Below are 6,230 nucleotides of genomic sequence, written 5' to 3'. Positions count from 1 at the left end.
TCCTCTCTCCAAAGGAGGGATGTGGGATTCCCTGAGGCAAGGTTAACTGGCTGTAAATGAGTATTGAGTGAATCAGGGAGCAGGTTTAACCCACATACTGCTGTGTGTGTGTGTCTTAAGCTAAGTAAAACTTTAAATCTTAAACCCCCTCCCACTCTCTCCTCCCCCCTCCTTCTCTCTCTCCACCACCCCTCCCTCTCTCCCTTTTTCCGCATATCAGCACAGGCGGCCAAGTGTCCACAAGGACTTGACATTTTACGTATGCAAGAAGACAAGTGTGTTGGTGTTTGTCGGCTGTCCTCCTCTCTCTCTGTGTGTGTGTGTGTCTGGAACCACAGTGATAGGAAGATGCTAGTTTTCCTCTCCTCCTTACAATCTCCAGCAGTCCACAAAGCTGCTGTAGGATTAGTACAATTTCTCTGGTCTTTCAGCAGTGTGAGTGTGTGTGTGAGTGTAGTTGATCTATATTCAGAGACAGTGTTAGAGTTTGCACCTGGACCTATACCAGACCATGCATAGATGTGTGTGTGTGTGTTACTGCAGTTGTTGACCCCTCACAGTGTAAAATGGAGCAGGCAATTACTTGGCTTATAGCATGGCTGACACACACACATCTATCTGTATGTCTGTATCAACTAACTAAGTCTGTGATTAGTGTCATGGCACACTATCATGGAACCCATATTGTGTTTTATAAGATGTGTCATTTGGTTTTAGACCTAAAACCTTTCAATCCTTCCTCTCTCTTGCTTTCTAACTGTTGTATCCTCTGTGTGTCCTTTCTCTGCCAGACATCTTCCCTTCTCCTCCTCCCCCATCTCCTCCATCCCCTTTCTCATTCTCTAACCCCTTTCACATTTTGGCCCTGTCCTCTCCCCCTCCCTTTCTCCCCCTCACTCTCTCCCCCTCCCTCACTCTCCCCCCCCCCCCCTCTCTCTGTCTTGTTTCTGTCTCCGTGCGTTAAGCTCTTGAAAATGGCCACCCAGCCCTCCTGCGTGTACGGCAGGAAACCTACCAAATCGATGCCCTCCTCTATCTCTCCATCTCGCTCTATCACTTCTTCCCCTCGTTTGTCGCTGCCGCCGCTCCTGATGGGATGATCGGCTGCTGAAAATGAAGGTGATACATCACCGTGTGTGTGTGTGTGTGCGTGTTTGAGGATCAGGGGGCGGCTTTGGTGTGCTGCAGTTCAATCAGCCATTTGTGGATCCATCATTGTAGCATGCTTAGTTAAAGCCCACCCATGCTCACTGGATGAAACCTACACTCACACACACACAGAAACACACTCTCTCTTGCCATTTCAACACCTTCCGGCCCCTTCTGAGAAGATTTGAAAGCATTGTGTAATTTCTCTCCCCTGGTGTGCTTGTTGGTATTCAAGTTACAGTAGGTACATTAACCAACGAACACGGTTTTGTATTCTTTCTCTTGCTCTCTCCCCTTTTTTCTGCAATCTACGTCGATACATTCTGCCTTGACATGCAACAGGGCTGGTATTGTCAGGAAGAGGGAAAACAAGTCGATGATACTGAGTGGTAGTCGAAACAAACTCACCCGTTCTCCCTGTCTCAGTCAACACAGTCCATCACTGTAAAGACAAAGGCAATCAATTACACTTCATCCACTTACACTTTCTTCCTCTCCCTCTCAGGCTCTCTGTCTCTCTCCCTCTCTCTGATTTCACTGTCTACTGTGAAATGAGGGCTCCTCTTTCCTCTCTCCTCAGTATTACCTCTACCTTTCTCTTTCCAGCCCTCTGTCACCTTTCTCCTTTCATCCTTTTTCTTCTCTCTCTCTCCTCTGATCTACTTGGAGCACTGAAGGACCTGTAGATGCACATACACACACGTGCACGGACACACATTGCCTGCCATATATTCATGACTTAGGCAGCAAAGCATCTTTATTTATGAGACAAGAATCTGTGAGTTGGAGCAGGGAACATACACCCTGCCTGCTGGTCGTCCATCAGCTTCTCATTTCTCTCAATCAATGTCTGTTTTTGATAAATATACCTCTTACCACCTTCCCCCCTCTTCTCTGTCTCTGCTCGTCTGTCTGTCAGCCTGCCTGTGTCTGTCTGCCTGTGTCTGTCTGTCTGTCTGCCTCTGTGTCTGCCTGCCTGTCTGTCTTCATCTGTCAGCCTCGTTCCCTCTTCTATTCTTGCGTCTCCCTCTCTAACGCTCTGTCTCTACCTCGGTTTCTCCACCTCTCTCTCTCCCTTTCCCTCCCTCCCTAAATTAGAAAACATTCTATCTACTTCGCAAAAAAAATCCCTCCCCTTGTGGGCAACTGGGCATGTTTTTGCCTACATCAGGGTTTTCACATCGCACTGATTCTCTCTCCTTCCTCCGTCTCTCTCCTACGCTGCCATGGAGACGAGCAGGAGCTGGAGCGACTTTGAAACCCCAGACAGGAACTGAAGGAGCAGAGTGCTGGCTGCTTCTGATGCAGCCAGCACTCTGATCTTTAATCAAGATTTGAAGGCGCGCAGCACGCACGGGCGCACGCACGCACGTACACGTAGGATGTTAGCAAGATGGCACAGAGGTGGGAATAGGTGAGACTCAAAGAGGGTCTCTCCTTCTCTGTCGCTCTCTGTAACTCAATCTCCCTCTCTCTCTCTCTACCTCCTTCTCTACCTCCCTCTCTCTCTCCCTCCCTCTCTCTCACCACCTCTCTTCTTTGCCCCTTTTTCTGTACATGTTTCATCTTCTCATGCAGTCAAGCTTGGCCGTGTGGATTCAATCATCATGCATTTTTTAAGGAGGCCTTAAATGCACTCTCCAGCTTTGGAGGGGAGCAGAGAGGTTTCTATTCACTGAGTGATATTCTCTCCACCCCCACCCCCACTCTCCCAGGGCGCCCCATCCCTGTGTAATGACACATATAAAACTATTCATAAAATAAAAAGTGAGAGCTTTGTCGAGTACAACTCTTGTCCCATCCGCCACATCTTCATTCCAGTGACTGAACTCCCAAAGTGAGTGAAGCAGTTTGTCGTTCACAAATCTGTCCAAGAGCGAAGTCACCGTCATGCTTGGAAACCCCTCCCCTGTGTTTGTGTGCTCCAGAAGCATCATCAGACACAGCCCTGCCGAGAGGTAATGAATTATCTTCTAAGGATTTACAATTAAAGACTACGGGGTGGTTGTTGATTAGCTATAAATTGATGTTGGGTCATGAAATCTTACAGCTCCTGTATTTAAATAAGCATCACTGTCAACCTGGAAAGGTCATGGAAGTTGTAAATGCTCTGTTGAATGCAGCTAGTGCTTTGCGTGGCGTGTTGGGTGTGTGAAGAGATCAGCTGATATGATAGCAGCCTTTTCAATTATGTTATCCATGGAAAGGTCTCAATTATAAAAACATCCCCATCACAATGTGTTTGTAAGTGCTTAATAGCACTACCTTATTTTAAATCTACTCTAGAGTATGTGTGTGTGTTTTTGTGTGGACAACGAAGATTTTTGTTATCTTCGGGTCATTCTGACCCATCAGTCATTGTGACCCACCGTTGTATTGCAACAACTTTACCGCATACAAATCCTTTTTGTTTTTGTATTGTGCAAAGTTGTTGCAACACAACCATGGTTCGTTGTGAACCTTCGGGTCATGTGAAGGTCACGACAGCTAGTCAGACTCGTTAGATCAGAGAGGTATATTAACATTGCATCGTTTGAGTACTACAGTGCTACAGAGATGGTCAATTAGTGTCCACTACAAGTTGTGTTTTTCTCAAGATCTTGAAGCACCATCACACCCTCAAGGACTATCCTGACATCAGAGGGTTCACTGCTGGCAGTATCTTTCACGACATAGATCCCCACTGTCGTTCTCTCTATGGCACTGAGGAAATCGGTCTCAGCCATTTCCTGGTCAAAAGAAAAGATACAATTCTTTAATGATAGGTTCAGAATCTTGTCACTTGGCTTGTAAACAATCCAGCAGGGTAATAATTTCTACCTAACCATATTTGAAAATAGTAAAAAAATTAAGTAAATAGATCCGATGCCCTACTGTTAATGACCTCCGACACAGGCAAAGCCGCTGCAGGACGGAAGGTAATGTTTTTCTCTTTAATTTTTTCAATTAATTTTATTTGATCAAGAAGGACAGTGTACATTCATGAACATTAAAATGTAAATGCACCCAATTATAGACAAAAAGCTAGTTTCCATTGGCAGTCTTCCTTCTGTGTGTTTGAATGTCGGTCTGTATGTGTGTGAACAGGATTAAGCAAAAACTACCAGCCCGATTTGTATGAAACTTGGTGAAGGGGTGTAGCATGGGCCAACATAATTCTGACCATGATTCGTCATTAGGCTCCTTAACGATCACTGCAAAAGAGCTGCAGTTCCTGTGCAGAGACAGGAGAACCTAGCAGAACAACCATCTCTCCAGCTCTCCATTGTAGCCAAATCCCACCTGAGAGGTCACGACAGCTAGTCAGACTCATTAGATCAGAGAGGTATATTAACATTGCATCGTTTGAGTATCGTAAAAGTCGAGACTTCAGGACCCCGGGTTCTGGACTGGATGGAGTGCTACAGAGATGGCGTTCTGTCAGAGTCTCCCATGTATGCACAGGAACACTGAAGCTATGTAAGAGTGTCACTTTTAAGTACAGGTTTTCTGTGCAACACTAGTTCACTCCAATGTTAAAACTTTGCTAAAACACATGATTACCGAGATCAGATCGTTTTTCATCGCCGTATGTTTTGAAATAAATGCAAGTGAATGTCTGTGACAGAAAGAACCTCCATCAACGGTCTTGACGTAAACAGTCCACACAACAATAATGGCAATTGCAACTTCATGTAAAACTCACCACAAAAACTCTGGCCCACGGTTACAGAGCGGACTCCAGGTGACAATGTAGAGTGTGAGAAAATGTAAATCTGCAGCAACAGAAAAACACACAGGAGGGCTTCACTTAACCGAACTTAAGTTAGCCTACACAGTGATATAGAATTCCCCTAACTCAACAAAACACTCCTATTTAGACAGTTCTCGGCACTTTGCCAGATCCACAATTAATTATCTAATGAGTTAACATGCTTTTATCAATTATGTACAACAATAACATTGAACCAATGCCTTAGTTTTTCGTAAAATATTTCCTACTGACCTAGCTAGCTATCAGCTAACGTTATACTGAGGTAGCTAAGAGGAAAAAAAATAGAATCAACATAACGTTGTAGTAGAGATGGTCTATAAAGCAACACATTAGAGTCATGCAGGTCATAACGTTAACCGAATTTTAGGATGGAAAATGGCAGATTTAATTAGTTGAGCTTTAACCCCTGAGCTAGCTAATAGTCACTCTAAATAATGCTAAAGTCAGCTAGCAATTTGCCTTCAGTTTGGTAAAAGTCCATTCCGTTTTGACAAAAAAAGGGTGTAAAGAACATATCACGCACTATATCAGTTTAACATTCACGTTACCTCTGAATCTCTTTGTCTCTTCTTTAGTCAGTATAATTCCGGAATCCTTTAACTTCTGGAGCAGCTCCTCAGTTGAAAACTCCATTCTTGTCCGGTTTTCGCGCCAGGTGCGGCAGTGACAGTTGGGAGAAGCTACAACCACTGCGCATGTGTGAACTCCCTCATTCAAGAATCAACATTCAATGTTGCCTCCGAGATAAATATTTTTACTGTCCAATTATTATATTGCTATTCATTATTGATTTCACAGAGTTCTCTATAGTTTACTAGCATTAATAACAATATTCTTACTGTTTCTAATCTCCTAGGAAATGAATTTGAGAACTTCATAATTCCTTGACAGCCCTAGATAATTTTGTGGGAATGTCCAGCAAATTTACATTAGGCCTACTTGTGTTACAAATCCTACCAGCCTTTTTTTAAACCTATGAGGCAGGCTTGGTGACAATGCATGCATTGAAGTCATTAAAGGAGCACTGGACCAAATAGATATTTCTGTCCTGCCAGGGGAAGCATGGGTGCATCCTTTTCTGCTGGTTATTCCCAGCACTGGGATTTACAATAAATTACTTTTGTGTCTATACAAACACTACTAATTAGCTACTTTTAAAAACATAAAATCACAATTTTAAAGAAAAAACTCAATGACTCAATGATTTCTGTAATTTCACATGCAAATCTGTAAAATATTACCTCCCATGTCATGTAAAATTACATTTGAATCTGTACAATTACAATGAATTGTTATTAAATAAACATAATATCTATGTTATCTTAAA

General features: G+C 43.5%; 1 long non-coding RNA gene across 1 annotated transcript; it reads right to left on the bottom strand.

The window, feature by feature from the left end:
• Positions 1-3,744: 3,744 nt before the first annotated feature.
• LOC136962595 (uncharacterized) lies at positions 3,745-5,569 on the bottom strand. Its single transcript, XR_010878913.1, has 3 exons — positions 5,452-5,569; positions 4,835-4,904; positions 3,745-3,878 (listed from the first exon to the last, which is right to left on the bottom strand). It is a non-coding gene; the product is annotated as an uncharacterized lncRNA (long non-coding RNA).
• Positions 5,570-6,230: the final 661 nt, after the last annotated feature.

This window comes from Osmerus mordax, chromosome 18, assembly GCF_038355195.1.
Source record: "Osmerus mordax isolate fOsmMor3 chromosome 18, fOsmMor3.pri, whole genome shotgun sequence".
NCBI lineage: Eukaryota > Metazoa > Chordata > Actinopteri > Osmeriformes > Osmeridae > Osmerus > Osmerus mordax.
This window is presented reverse-complemented; position numbering and strand designations above follow the sequence as displayed.